We start from the raw sequence: 14,297 nt of genomic DNA, 5'->3' as shown, positions 1-14,297 counted from the left end.
TCATGGCAGCCATAGGAAACTAATGTGCTTGGGAACTGTTCTCTGTGTGAGGCTGATCTGGCCTCCAGAGCCGGGAGTTCCTTGGTGGGAGGGCTTTGCCTCCTCTGCTTCCCCCACAGCACCCGGCTCGGGGCTGGGTCCTCAGGGAAGAGAAGGACCCACAATAAAGCCACATGGATAGGGCTGTGTGTCCTTTCCTGCTTTCCAAAACCAAAGAGAAAGACCGTGTTTGTGTCACTGTTTGGGACACCCTCTAACCACTAACTCCTATAACTAAGCCCTGCCTATCCAGAGATTGGACTTCATTTTGGGCCCAGCCTCAGGCTTCCTTCCACTAAACATTTTAGAAGAAAATATTGACCTCTACTAGAGGCAAGATTGGAGTGTGACTGATGCAAACTAGCCCTGCTCCCACAGTCCAGCTTATCACGTCTCATCAAGGCCACTGGGGACTTCTGGGGAATCTTTGAGGCAGGATGTTGCTTCTGTTAGAACATGCCCCATGCTGGGGGGGGTGGGTAGGAGGGGTAGGGGAAGGAGGGGAAAGAATGAGGATGGGATCCAGGCTCCCTCTGGAGGCCTATCTTTAGAAGTAGCTGTGGGGGCAGCTTGTGGACCTGGGAAGGGCATTTGGCCTCTGGAGATGGAAGCACCAAGCTTGAGCAGGGGCTCTGGGTATCTGGAGGACTCTGCTGAGTAAGGAGTTGTGCGATGGAAAGAGCAAATATCTGCAGGTGGGGAGGATTTATACAGAACCCTCACTGACTCTCCAGCCTCTGTCCCCAAAAGGAGCCCATCACCTCGCTGACACTCCTCTCAAGAAGCTGCCCTGACCACACAGTGGGCCGCAAGCCCTCAAGCGTTCTCTTCCAGGAAGGCCTCAGTGATCTCCCAGCTCTCTTTGGTCTCCATGTTCTGACCCCTTCAGCCTGCCCCCCTTGCTGCATCTCCTTGCTCCCTGAGTCATCACACTCTTGTCTATCCACCCGAACATGAGCTTCCTGAAGACAAAGCCCTATTTCTTCCAGAAAGCAGGCACTCATGTCCAAGCTGGAAGAACTGGAGGTAAAGGATGGTGTTTGCTGGCAGTTGTAAAAAAGGTAAAACCACTGCAGTTGGTGCTTGCTGGCAGACTGAAAGGTTGGTGGGGGCAGGAACCCTGAGCCAAATGCAGGAGCAAATCTAGGAGCCCTGGGATTTAGATTCAGCCCTGTAGGGGTCTCCCTGTGTGACCTCAGGCAAGTCCCTCTGCCATCACCTGCACAGGCTTAGATTCCTCATCCTTAAAATGGGACTATAAATCCATACATGTTCAACCATGGGGGATGTTTTATGAGAAGGGCCTTATAAGTGTCAGGAATTCTTTTCAGTCCTGAAATTAGGAAGAGGCAGAAGGAGTGGAGGCTGAACAACTGAGCCAGAATGAGGGGAATTATGTCAAACCAGGGACATATTGATTAAACCCAATAATCCTATACCAAAATGGACTCCTGGGGCCAAAAGGGAAGTGGGATGTTGGAGCCAAGGGGAGAGGGAGCATTAGGGATGTACTGTCTAGCCATCTGGTCAAACAGCCTTGGAAGCAAGAACAACATGGAATGGCCCCTCAGAGTTCTGGTTGGGACCAGCAGGCCAGGCCTTGATCAGGCAGGGAAGAACCTAGCCTGTCAATCATTTACACTTTAGTGTGAATTCTGTAGCTGCTTTACCCCTCCCCAAGGGGTTTACCTATCAGCCTGAACCCTCCAGGCAAATGCAAGATTCTGTCCCAGGCATCACAGTGAAAAGCATTGGCCGTGGAGCCTTCAACTATGCAGCCACTGCTCTCTCAGCTTGGCTCAGGCACCCCTGGATTCCCGAAATGCAGGAATGGTCTTTCTTGCCCATCCCACCAGCATGAGCAGTGAATGGCCATGCTCAGGAAGTAGTAAGTCCCCCATCCTTAGTGGTGTCAAGCCTTGGACCAGTTCCTTGGACAGGAATCAACCTTCTGAAGCGTGCGTTAATGATATGCAAGGTCCCTCACAAGCTTGGATTCCAAGATTCAGTGTGAGGGACAGGGACACACATGCTCTAAGGCCCTACTGCCTTTTCCCCCAGAGGTGGGTGTTTCACAGTCCTCCCTGGATCCCCTAACAAACCCCATTTGTATAGGGTTACTTTGTGGGAGAACTCTGGGGTTGCAGGTCCAACCCTTGGAGCTCACTCTCTAGGCACCCTGGAAAAGACCCCAGTGTGGCCACCACCCAGGTTACTGGTTTGCACAGCCTTTCCCCGGGCCTGACAATGAGTTCAGGGGCAGAGGGAGCACCAGCCCGGGCTTGCCTCCTTCCCATGCCCAAACTCCCCAAACTGCAAGGGGCACATTTTCCTTCCTTTGGGAACAGAAGGGACTGACAGCTTCTCTACCATTCTGGCAATGGTTGGATGGGAATTCATGCCAGAAAGGGCTGGGGTGGAATGAAGAGGAAAATAGAAAGGAACTAACATTTAGAGAGTTCCTACCCTGTGCTCAAAGCTGAGGGAGCACTTTACAAGCATTTGTTCATTCTTTCAATCGTTAAGTCATTCACCAATTACTTCAGCAAACACATAGTAAACATCCACCACACCTCAGGCCTGGCCCTGCCTTCAAGGAATCCACAGAAAAACAAATGCTATGAAGGTTATTTCATTACCTCTCACAAAATCCCTGTGACGAAGGTATTATTCTTCCCATTTTACAGATAAGGGAACTGAAGAGCAGAGAGGTTAAGCAATTGGCCCAAGTTTACACAATTTGTAGGTGGCAAAGCTGGGAAACAGACAGAACTTGGTTTTCAATTCTGTTACTTCTACCCCTTCCAACAGTGTGTCTGTCCTCATGTGTAAAATGGGGGTGCAGCTCCCTATTTGCAGGGTTGTTATGAAGCTTAGATTAGATACAATGCATGTTAAACACTGTCATGATGTGGATATGCAGTATGTGGTTCATGATGCAGTGGTTCTTGTGGCTCCAAGTTCAATGTTGTCTCACTTCCTCTTATGTTTGTTGGAGACAGGCTGCCACAAAGCTGGACTTAACAGGAGCTGTGGAAGGAAGGAGGCAATGAAGGGCTTGGGAAAGCCTAGGTCCTGTGGGAAGCAGATATTTATCAGTCTGTCACCAAGGTATAATTGAGCACCAGTTGTGTATCCTCAGGATATGAGGAGATGAAAGACCCAGAAGATCCAACCCCCAAACCCCACCCTCAGGGAACTCTCAGTATGGTTGGGGAGGTAAAACAGACACATGAAACCACAGAGGACAGAGCCCCGGCTATGAGTTCATAGCATAAGTGCCATAAGTGCGCATGGGTAATCAGGAAGCTTCCTGGAGAAGGAAAAACTTGAGCTTGGCCCCCAAAGGATCTAGATGGTGAAGAAGAGGCAGCTGACAAGGGGATTGTAAGCAGGTCCAGCCATTGAGCGCAATGTGCTTTTTTAGTTTTTAAATTTTGAAATAACTATAGACTTCAAGAAGTTGCAAAAAATAGTATAAAAAGGTCCTAAGTACCCATCGCTCAGCTCCCTCAGTGGTATGGGGGAATGTAGGGATAACTATAGTGATGTCAAAACCAGGAAATTGACGTTAGCACAATACAATTAACTAGACTACAGATCTTACTCAGTTTTTACCTGTTTTTGCATGGATTCATTTTTTTTTGGTATGTGTATATGTATAGTTCTGTAAGTTTATCACATGTATAAATCTGTACTACCACCACTACAATCGAGATACAAAATCGTTCCATTACCAAAAAGGAGCTCCCTTGAGGACACATCTTTAAATGGCCCACATTATGCTCTACTCATAGGCACCAAGGATGTGGCAGCTCCTGTGCTCTGCTCATCGGATTGGACAGGTCTACTTATCCTGTCCTGCTCTGCCCAACGAAGGGAAGTTAAGGGCTGGGTAACCAGAGGCACATCTCCTGGTGTTGGCTTCAGCCCCCATACACAAACCCTCTATGAAGAGGCTCATCTTGCTACTTTCTTGCAGGAGAAACTGAAACTGCAGACTTGGTCCTCCCCAGGTGAGGCTTGGACAATTGCACCGTGATTCAGCACCACGGACAGATCCAGGGTGCCTGGGAAGGCAAAGAGGGTTTATAAAGATAAAAGAAAGGACTGGGTGCTTTTCTGGGTCACTTCTTAATCTGGAGATGCACCAGCCCTGGTAAGTATGGACTCCCTTCCCCCACGGTCGCAGAGCAGGGAAGTGAGAGGACATTTCAGGAGTGCGGATCCCTGCTTGCCTGACTCTTCTCCGTTATTCAAGGCTGTTCTAAGTCTCTTCTGGTCTGAGAACCTCTCCTTGACTTTCCCACCTTGCTGGCTCCCTTCTCTGAATTAATTTACCCCACGATCTGGCAGAACCATCCAAGACAGCCTGGGAGCACACCGTGTGCTGCTCTCTGCCTGCTCCCACATATGAAGCTGCACTCCCAGCCAGAATGCGAATGCCTTGAGACAGGACCAACTTGTCCTTTACTTGTCTCTTCCGTTCTCTCCTTCTTCTCTTCCTACTCATTTCAGCTCCACACAGGGCTAGGCACTCAGGTTCTTTCTGCATGACATGTTAGCCAGGGAATGATTCTGTCCTCAGCTTTAATTTTCCTTCCAGAATCCCATCCTGGGCACCTATTCTGTGTGGCATTGTTGGCACAGGGATCAGAGGGGACATATTCAAACTTCAAGTTGCCTTGCAGAACTCCTCAGCCCAGCTTCCTTCTCTTTCTCCCGTAGGCTGTAAGACCCTGGCCTCTAGGAAAGCCTCATCCATGATCTTTATTATGCTGGATGTCTTCCCCAGGCACCTCTCCCACTGGTGTCATTGAGAAACCTTGTCATGGAGGCTGTGCTGCATCACCCAAATGGTCCTTACAGGACCCACTCTCATGGCTGAAGGGAGGTGGTTCTTTGATAGCTCTCATATGTCCATTCTCTATGGGAATTGCCTCAACTGAAGAAAAGTGTCCTTGTCCAAGGTCACATCCCCTTTCCAGGGCAGTCGATACCCAGTGACTGGTCAATGACAGGGTATAAAGGCCCAGCTCCCTCACCCCAACTCGAGACAACTCTGCAGGATCATTCCAGCATCAGGGCTCCTGCAGAATCAGCTGAGGCTTTCACTGAGACTGCCTTGCAGCCCAACCTCTCCCTCTGCCCAGTCCTGCTCCCTTTCCTCCCCCACAAGCATTGGCCCTGAGGCCACTCCCCAATAAATTTTGCATATTAGTCATCTCAGAGTCTGCGTCCAGGTGAACCCAACCTAAAGTCTTGGCCCCATGGAATTAGGCTTCCTGCTGACACCCCTGCCCACCATCTGGCTACTCAGACCCAGGCCCACCAAGGCAGAGTAGAGCTGCCTTGTATATCAATTTTTCTCCAGTCTCCTAAAGACTCCCCAGGCCACTTTCTATGACACTCCTCAGACTTGCTTCTAGCAGCAGGCCTTCCCTGATGTTCTCTGGGTCAGCTGGCATAGTAAAATAGGCTTTGAACGCAAGAAGATCAGGGTTTGGGCTCCAGCTCCCATACTAACTGGCTACGTGAACTTGGGCAAATTACCTAATCTCTTCAAGTCACTATTCCCATGTCTGAAGCAGAAATGATAATAAGAACATCACAGGCCTGTCAGGAGGATTAAATGATACAACATAAGGAAGCCTGTTTAGCACAGTGCCTGGCATATAAAAATGTGCTCAACAAATATGAATTCCCTTCCCTTTTTCTTTTGGGTCTGGGGCACTTTCCACATAATTGCCAATTAACACTTTTTAGTTAACCCAATACTGAACATCACAAGCACAGATGTGGCATAAGTCTGTAGGAAAAGTTTGGAATTTTCCATGTGGTAGAGCAGGGAAGTGGGTGATGGTCAATCAACTCAACTCTTCCTGTATGCTAGTCTTGATTTTCATGCTGTTGGAAAATTCTTGGCATCCAGTGAAAATTCTTCATGGCGCAAGGAATAGCAGGCATTTTCATTTTGTCCTAAGGGGAAATGGAATCCAGCCAGACCTCCTTTTATACCTGGCTGGAGCAGAGGCTGTGTTCCCTTAAGACACAGGACCAACCCTTCTTCCTAAGCAACAGGGAAATGGGTTGGAGAGGGGGTGGCACCTGAAATTATGGCTGCTGGGGCCACACAACTGGGTGCTGGCTTCTGGAAGAGAGCACGTGAGCAGACAAATCAGCCTGTTAAGATTGTTTTGTGAAAGTACAACTTGTCCCTAAAATAACAGCACCAAGTATCCAACTTTCCAACCACTGTCTCTTCCCCAAATGCAATAAGCATCCGCTCCCCTCCACCATCTCCCTGCTCTGTCAGCCCAATCCCTCTCCCCACTCCTCAGGCGAGCAGAAGAGGCCCTGACCTCACCAGAGCTGAGCCACCTTCTCAGAACAGCATCCATGAGTGAGCTGAGTGTGCATGACGGGAGCTGGGAGGGGCGTGGGGAGCCTGGGGCAGGAAGCCACACACCCCGTGTACATCCCAGCTCCAGCTGGGCCCTTTTCTGTCAACCTTGGCCCAGCACATGCCGTCCTCAGTGACACTTGCGCTGGGCTCAGAGAATGCTGAATTCAGCCCCAATTAAGGGGCCATCTCGGGGCAGGCTGCCAGCACCAGCAGCTGCTATTTTGGGACTTGCTGAAGACACGATCTTCTCTCTCTCTCCTTCTCCATCTCTGCTCTATTTCTCCTCTCTCTCCTTTCTCCATTTCCATTATTTCTCTAGGTTTTTCTACCTGACTCTGCATGTCTTTTCATCTCTTGGCTTCTTTGTCTGTCTGTATCCCCCTCTCTGTATCTCACTCTGTATCTCTCTTATCAAACCAGTTTGACAAACACTCCCACCGTTACTGCACCAGGCCCTGTGCTCTGGGGAAAAAGCGATGCACAGGCCCCTGTCCTGGAGGAGCCCTGGGTGTGCTCAGCCTTCCTCTGGTTCTTCCCACCCCTCTCTGCATCTTAACCAGCTCTGCTCTCCCTGCCTAGGAACTCCAGGGCTTGCTTCTGAAGGCCAAGAAGCGGATTCACATTCCAGCCACCTCCTGGTCCATGAGCAGTTTCTGTGCTCCAGGCTTCCAATTCCAACAGCAAAAGTGCTGTCATTTCCCAAGTTGGTCTGTGGCAGCAAATGCTCCAGGATGCCCAAGAGGCCCAAAGCCATGCTGCCCCACTATCCTGGGCCCAGGGAGACCTGGCCTAAGGCCTGCAGTGTAGGACTGTTTGATCTTTCTGGGTCAGACCAGTAGGACATGCCCCTTGTCCAACAAGAGATTGAGCATTCATAGACCATAGCCTCTTCCTTCCAGGGGAGAGGGCCCCCTGAAGGGCCCCTGGCCAGCACCACACTGGGTTTAAGAGGATGTCTTATCTCCATCCTCCCTGCCTTTCAAAATGCTAGGCCCAGCTCACTTCCCTCCTTCCTGATCACCCAGCCCACAGCACCATCTCCTGCCCCAGTTCCCACAGCCCTGGAAGCCTGACCTATGCTCTCAGCACTGAGCTCTTCTACCCTGGTACCTGCTGGCTGGAATAATCCTGACCTGTGTTCTTTGTCACAGGGTGTGGGGCAGGGATATTTAACAGGACACACCTGTGAACTCTCCGAGGTCCTTCCCTTCTGGGGCTTCCCCATGTACTAGGAATAGGGGGTATGTGGTAACTTCTTATGTACACTACTGAATTAATGTGTTGTTGTTTTTTATAAATTACCACCTACTATGCGCCAGGCACTATTAGACTTTTTCAGATGTATTACCTTATTCGATTCACAGACCAGGCTCTGAAGCTTATTAGCCCCATTCTAGAGCTGAAGGAACTGAAGCCCAAAGAGGTTTCCCAAAGTCAAATGATAGCAACCCAGGTCTCCTGATTCTGCAGCCAGGGCTTGTTCCAAAACCCAGCTCCTGCCTATAAATAAAAGAAAGAAAGAAAAGGCTTCAACAGAGCATGGTTCTTCCCCCAAGGAATTCTTAATTTGAGATCCAGGGGCCTCACTGCCCTTAGCAGCTGGTTGAGAGCTAGGCCCCAACTCTTCAGGGAAGGCAGGCTGGGCCACCTGCACACTGAGCCAGACTCAGGCTCTGGCAGAGTGGAGAAGCCCTTTCTCTGGGCCAGGGGGACAAGTAGTGACAAGTTCTCAAAGGGAGCCCAGGGGTGAGAGGACACCGTGCGGCGGAGGGGAAGAAGGGAGGCTTCTTGAGCTGCTGTCAGCCAAAGGTCAGAGGAGAAGGCACCAAAGGCTCCCAGTGGCAGGGGTAACTCAGACCTCCACTCCTGGTGGGAAACAGGAGGTTGGCCGGTCAGGGCTGTCTTTGAAGTTCCCCAAGGAAGGGACATGCGACTCGGGGCTTCCCTGGTGATCAGTCGGTCCCCCTCAAGCCTGTGACGTGAGTGGGTGTCTGAAGCAGGCTTTGGAGTGGGGAGAGCGCGCAGGTCTGGGAAGGTGCTTTGATACCTCCTTTCTTCTGCGGCTTTTTCAAGATCCCTCTGCTCTTTGTCAGCTGTGCAGTCATGTCAGAATGTGCCAGTTGAAGAAGCAGCAGGCGGGGGAGTACGGGCTGTGCCAAGCTGCTCCAGAGGGAGGCCAGGGCCCTCCGGCAGGTGCTGCACAGAGCCAGGGCCCTGAAGCCTGTCTGCAGCCCAGGCCCAGCCCAGGAGTCTAGAACTCTGACCTCTGCAGGACCCTGGCTCCTGAGCTGCCCTAGCCTATGTCCCACGACTTCTAACCAGTGCACAGTCTCTCAGAGCCAGCCCTACTAACCCTTAGACTTCAGGGGACCCCCATGCCCACAGCTCTGGCCCCTGAATCCTGGTCCCAAGATGTCTCTGCCTTGGGGGCCACATCTTACAGGTCACCAAGTCCTATAGATTCTAAACCACTCCCTCTTCTTTGGTTCCACTACCTCTGCTCGGATCAGACCTTCCTCATCTCCCCCTTGGGCAGTTGTCACACATGTTCTTCTGGCCTCTGGTCTGTCCCATCTGCTCCAGAGCCAGCTTTCCAGCTCAGCTTCATGGCCTCCCTCATCCTGCACTGACACCCACGGTGCGGTGACATGGCCCCTGTCAACCTCTCCAGGCTTATCCCCACTCTCCCCAACACACCCCCCTGGGTTCAGCTTCACGCAGCCATGGCCATTCCTCAAGTATGCCCACCTGCTCTCACCACTAGGCCTCTGCCCACGCTATCCCCTCTGCATAGGATAGATTCTCCCAGCCCTGCCTATAAGCACTGGTCCATCCTCTTCCTCTACTCAGTCTAGACTCCATTTAAGCTCTACCTTCTTCAGAAAGCCTTTCCTGGCTGCCAGGCTGGGCCCAGTGCTACCCCTCGTCTCTCTTTGTGCCCCGTGGTCTTTGTGTCCTGGTCCTTGTCATGCTGGGTTGTCACTGCTGGCAGGAGTGTCTCCTCCAGAGAACTGGGCCTCCTGGAGGGCAGGGGATGTGTGTGATTCACCTCTGTGCTTCACAGCCCAGCGTGGTGGGATGATAAAGATGATAAAGAAACAGGTAGCTGCTCACCAGTTCCCACCATCTGGTTGAGGTAATAACACACACACACACACACACACAGACACACACACACGCGCGCGCACACACACACACCCCTACCTGAGCCCTCACTGGACCAAGAAGTTGAGCTAAGATGAGGGCTAAGCCATCAAGGAGGGTTCCCCTGAGAAGGCAGAATTTGAACTAGGTCCTGGAGGCTTGCTCTGCGCCTATCCAGGGATGTGGGTGTGAACACTTGTGCCAAGCAAGGCTGGGTGAAAAGTGACTATGGTGGATCACGTTCATCTCCCCAATGCTTCACCCTCCCTGCGTCCATGCCCTTTACTGTGTGATTCTACGTGGCTCTTCCCTGCCCTACCCTGCCCCTTTGAGTCCAGCCATGTGACTTACCTTGGCCAATGGGATGCCAGCAGGCTTGAAGTGGGCTTTCACATCAGAACCTGACTTCTCATGCTCTGCCATCAGCAATGAGAACATGTCCACGCTAGCCTGCTGGAGGATGAGAGACATGTGCAGCAGAGCCAAGTCATCTTAGTCACCCCAGCCAAGGCTAGCCTAGGGCAGCCAATGGCCAGCCAACCTCCAGAGATGTGAGTGAGCCCAACTGAGACCTGAAGAGCCACCCAGCAGAGCCCAGCCACCCAGCTGACCCACAGAATAGTAAGTTAAATGCTTATTATTTCAAGCCACTGAATTCAGGGAGTTTGTTACACAGCATTATTGAGACAATACACTGACTAAGGCTAAAGAGATCAGCCTCTGGGGAGATGGGCTTATCCACAATGGTGCCCACAGTGGGCTGGTAAATAGGGAGTCTGAACAGAGTTCCCCTTTCCTTCAGCATTTCTCACCGCCCCCTCCTTTCCAGCCATCTTGGGCTTCGTGAGGCCTAACACATGTTCTGTATCTCTGCACAACCTGTTCCCTCCTCCTGGAATGCCTGTCTCTGTCTTGTCCTCTTTGAATCCTGCTTTCACTTCAAGGTCAGGTCATACCCTAGAAACCTTTATGGACACACAGCCTCATAGCCACCCTAAACCTTTTGGGAATGACATAAGGTATAAGTAAGTAATATTCCCTCCTTTCTCCCTCTGCCCCTCCCCATGTCCCACTGGGGTCTGCCTTAGCTTTACAGTGGCACATTCTCCTTCACAGTTATTAATCCATGGGGCTGTGCTAGCTCCTGAGCAGTAAGTAGGTCCTGCCTGGCCACAGAGGAAGCAGACCTCATGTACTCCTAGATCTCACAGAGCCTCAGCACAGCTTCTGATAGCCAGAAGCATCTGGGAAGTGGGCAATGAATAGAGATGAATACACTTTCCAGCTATTGATTTTAGAACAATGTGACGTGATACATTGTAAAAAAAATTGAAATCCAAAGACCTATTTTCGAATGGGCCTAAATAGACATTTCTCTAAAGAAATAGGAGCTAAATAGACATTCTTCCAAAGAAGACATACAGATGGCCAATAGGCACATGAAAAAATGCTCATCACTGCTAATTATTAGAGAAATGCACATCAAAACTACAATGAGGTACCACCTCACCTGAGTCAGGATGGCCATCATTAAAAAGTCTGCAAATAATAAATGCTGAAGAGGGTGTGGAGGAAAGGGAACCCTCCTACACTGTTGGTGGGAATGTAAATTGGTGCAGCCACTATGGAAAACAGTATTAGAGGTTCCTCAAAAAACTAAAAACAGAGTTGCCATATGATCCAGCAATCCCACTCCTGGGCATATACCCAGACAAAACTATAATTGGAAAAAATACATGCACCCCTATGTTCATAGCAGCACTATTTACAATAGCCAAGACATGGAAACAACCTAAATGTCCATCAACGGATGAATGGATAAAGAAGATGAGGTATATATATACAATGGAATATTACCCAGCCATTAAAAAAGAATGAAATAATGCCATTTGCAGCAACATGGATGGACCTAGAGATTATCATACTATGCGAAGTGAGTCAGAAAGAGAAAGACAAATACCATATGATATCACTTATATGTGGAACCTAAAATATGATGCAAATGAACATACCCTACAAAAACAGACCCAGATACAGAGAACAGACTTGTGGTTGCCAAGGGGGAGGGAGGTGGAGGAGGGAAGGATTGGGAGTTTGGGATTAGCAGATGCAAACTATTATATACAGGATGGGTAAACAACAAGGTCCTACTATATAGCACAGGGAACTATATTCAATATCCTGTGATAAACCATTATGGAAAAGAATATGAAAAAGAATATATATATATGTATATATAACTGAGTCATTTTGCTGTATAGCAGAAATTAAACACAACATTGTAAATCAACTATACTTCAATAAAACTAAAAAAAAAAACAAACACACAAAACCCAAAGACCTATTTTCAGTCCTTACCTTGCTCTGCGACACTTGGCCGAGCCCTGACCCCTCTGAGCCTCAGATTTCCCGTATGTACAATGAGGGTTTGTGCTGATCCTTCTCCACACTCCCTGCCAGTGCTGAGCATCTGTGACATTGGCCCACGTGTCTCGTCCTCTGGCTGCCAGCTCTGGCCTGGCTCTTCCCACCACTCCTCAGTCGCCCCGAGTTCAGCCTCAGAGCCTCCCGCCTGCTGGCAGCCCTGGCCAAGGCTTTGGATGGTGGCTATTGAGCTGGCCTGGCTTCTTGTGACTGCCAGCACCCTCCACTTCCTGAGCCTGCCAGTGGGCTTGGTATTGGGAGTCATCTCTCCTGCAAGCTCTGCTGGGCAAGGCTGGGTCCCTGCCTGTCTGACAGGGGAGCATCTTCAGGAAATACACACACACACACACACACACACACACGTGTGAGCTCCTCTCCTGGCAGCTGCTGCTGGGCCAGTAGGAAGGAACGCTGACAGGCTGTATTTTCCCCACTAGAGCCAGGTGAAAAGAGGAGAAAGGAAGAAAATGGGCCAGGGCAAAATTATCCAGAGAGCGGAAGACCTTTCCACGCCAGCTTACTGAAAACAAAGATGATATTTTAGAGAGCAAAGCTTCCTGAGATACAGTAGACGAAGGGAGGTAGAGGCCTCTGAGCTAGATTGTAGCCTCTAGCCAATATCATTGCTTTCTCCAACCTCACCTCCAGGCTCATTTTTGGAGCTGGGGAAGCTCCAGAGATGCTCAGATCAGGTGCTCCCTGGGATACCAGGAAGGAGCACGGGACAGGAGTTCACAGGTTCTCTGTGTCTGGGGCTGCGGCAGCAGGGTGGAGGAACCCCAGGCCTGCACTCACATCCACCCTGCCCCCACGGCTTTCAGATACCATCCATCATGTGCATCACAGGTGATGGGGGCTGATCCAATGCAGAGTCTCCAGCTTTGCTTCTGTGCTCCACCTCCTTCCTTGTCTGCCCCCGCTCCAGCACAGCAGGCTTGAAGGAAGCACGGAAAGGCTGCAGGTAGGTGCTCACTCACTGCTGTTCCCACACCACCTGCCACCTCACCTCCATGAAAGTCAGAGACCGAGATTAAGAGGCTGGAAGTTGAAACCTGAGGTTCTAGCTGGGGTAATTGCCTTGGTACCTCTGCGCCCTTGGGAAGTCCAACTCTTCTTTTGGATACCTGGATATCTCTTTTACAGGTATGAGGTAATCAAGCCCACTCTGTCAAATGGCTGCAGGGATGAAAAAGACCTTCTGAATCCATGAGGCCCTCAATACATGGGAGATGTTTTCATTATTGAGACCAGAGCGTGGTCCCCAGGGAGCTTCGGGCCTCATTGTGCGGGATCATGACACTTTTTGTAGTCTACACTTTGAGGACCATAGCCAGGACCTGGCCCCTGCCCCTCACCCGATGCCCCACTTCATATCCCCTGACCAGCCAGCAGCCTCAGAACCCATCTGGGCCCATCCCAGGGTAGGGCTGTCAGGGAGGTAGAGAAGGAGGTGTTCTGGGCCTTCCCTTCTGAAGCTCTCATCTAGAGTGTTGATGAGGTGACAGAGCCTCCCAAAGAACAGTGAGAGGCCAGGGCAGACACAGTGTGAGCGGGAGCAGAGGGTGGGGCTCAGACTCTCCAGGAAGGGAGAGGGTGCTGTGGGCTGGAAGAGCCAGGAGGGCTTCCTGGAGGAAGGGAAGGGCTTGAGTTGACTTTGAAGGACATAGTTGCTGCTGCAGTGAGCCTGGGCATGGCTGATTGAGGTGTTAAGGCCCAAAGGCAGGCACGCAAAACTCCAGGGGAGGCCGTCCATGCCAGGGCTAAGGAACAGACCCCCAGGCATGAGTCCAGCAGCAGGGGAGCAACCAGGGGCTGAAGGGGGATTCAAGCAGAGGCAGGATGGCACTGATGCCCAGGAGTTCCCCTTCTGCTTTTTCTCTGAAGGAGTGAGCACCAGGCTGATGAACGGGTGACCCAGAACACAAGCCTGCAAGTGGTTACCTGCTTCTGCCCTCGGGCCTGGCCAGAATGGAAGCCAATTATCAGCTCTCAGAAGGACAAGGGTCCAACTTCCTGTCAGAGAAGGGTCCAGAGAATCCTGCTCTGCCCACAGATCTCCTAGGTCTGGCAGGGCAAACCACCCCTCAGAACTAAGCCCTCCACATCCATAGGCCATCTGAGCTGTGTGGGTCCAGTTGGGGCAGAATGGGGATTGTCATACCCAATCTAGAGATGAGAAAACTGAGTCCCGGGGAGAAGAGGTTTGACCTAAGTGTCATGGCCCAGGACTAGAACCTAGGCCTCCTGCTCCTCAGTTGAGTCAGTGTAGACAAGATAACCGGAT

At 50.9% G+C, this 14,297-nt stretch overlaps 1 long non-coding RNA gene across 1 annotated transcript in view; it reads right to left on the bottom strand.

Moving 5' to 3' along the window:
• Nucleotides 1–1,783: 1,783 nt before the first annotated feature.
• LOC130707645 (uncharacterized) overlaps nt 1,784–14,297 on the bottom strand; it is a 64,526-nt gene continuing 52,012 nt past the window's right edge. Inside the window, exons 3-5 of the long non-coding RNA XR_009007640.1 lie at nt 9,941–10,039; nt 7,794–7,945; nt 1,784–3,069 (exon numbers count right to left, since the gene is read on the bottom strand). This is a non-coding gene — a long non-coding RNA (uncharacterized LOC130707645). The remainder of the gene's footprint in view (nt 3,070–7,793; nt 7,946–9,940; nt 10,040–14,297) is intronic.

The sequence above is a fragment of the Balaenoptera acutorostrata genome, chromosome 3 (assembly GCF_949987535.1).
Source record: "Balaenoptera acutorostrata chromosome 3, mBalAcu1.1, whole genome shotgun sequence".
NCBI lineage: Eukaryota > Metazoa > Chordata > Mammalia > Artiodactyla > Balaenopteridae > Balaenoptera > Balaenoptera acutorostrata.
The sequence above is the reverse complement of the archived record's forward strand: the minus strand, read 5'-3'. Positions and strand labels throughout refer to the sequence as shown.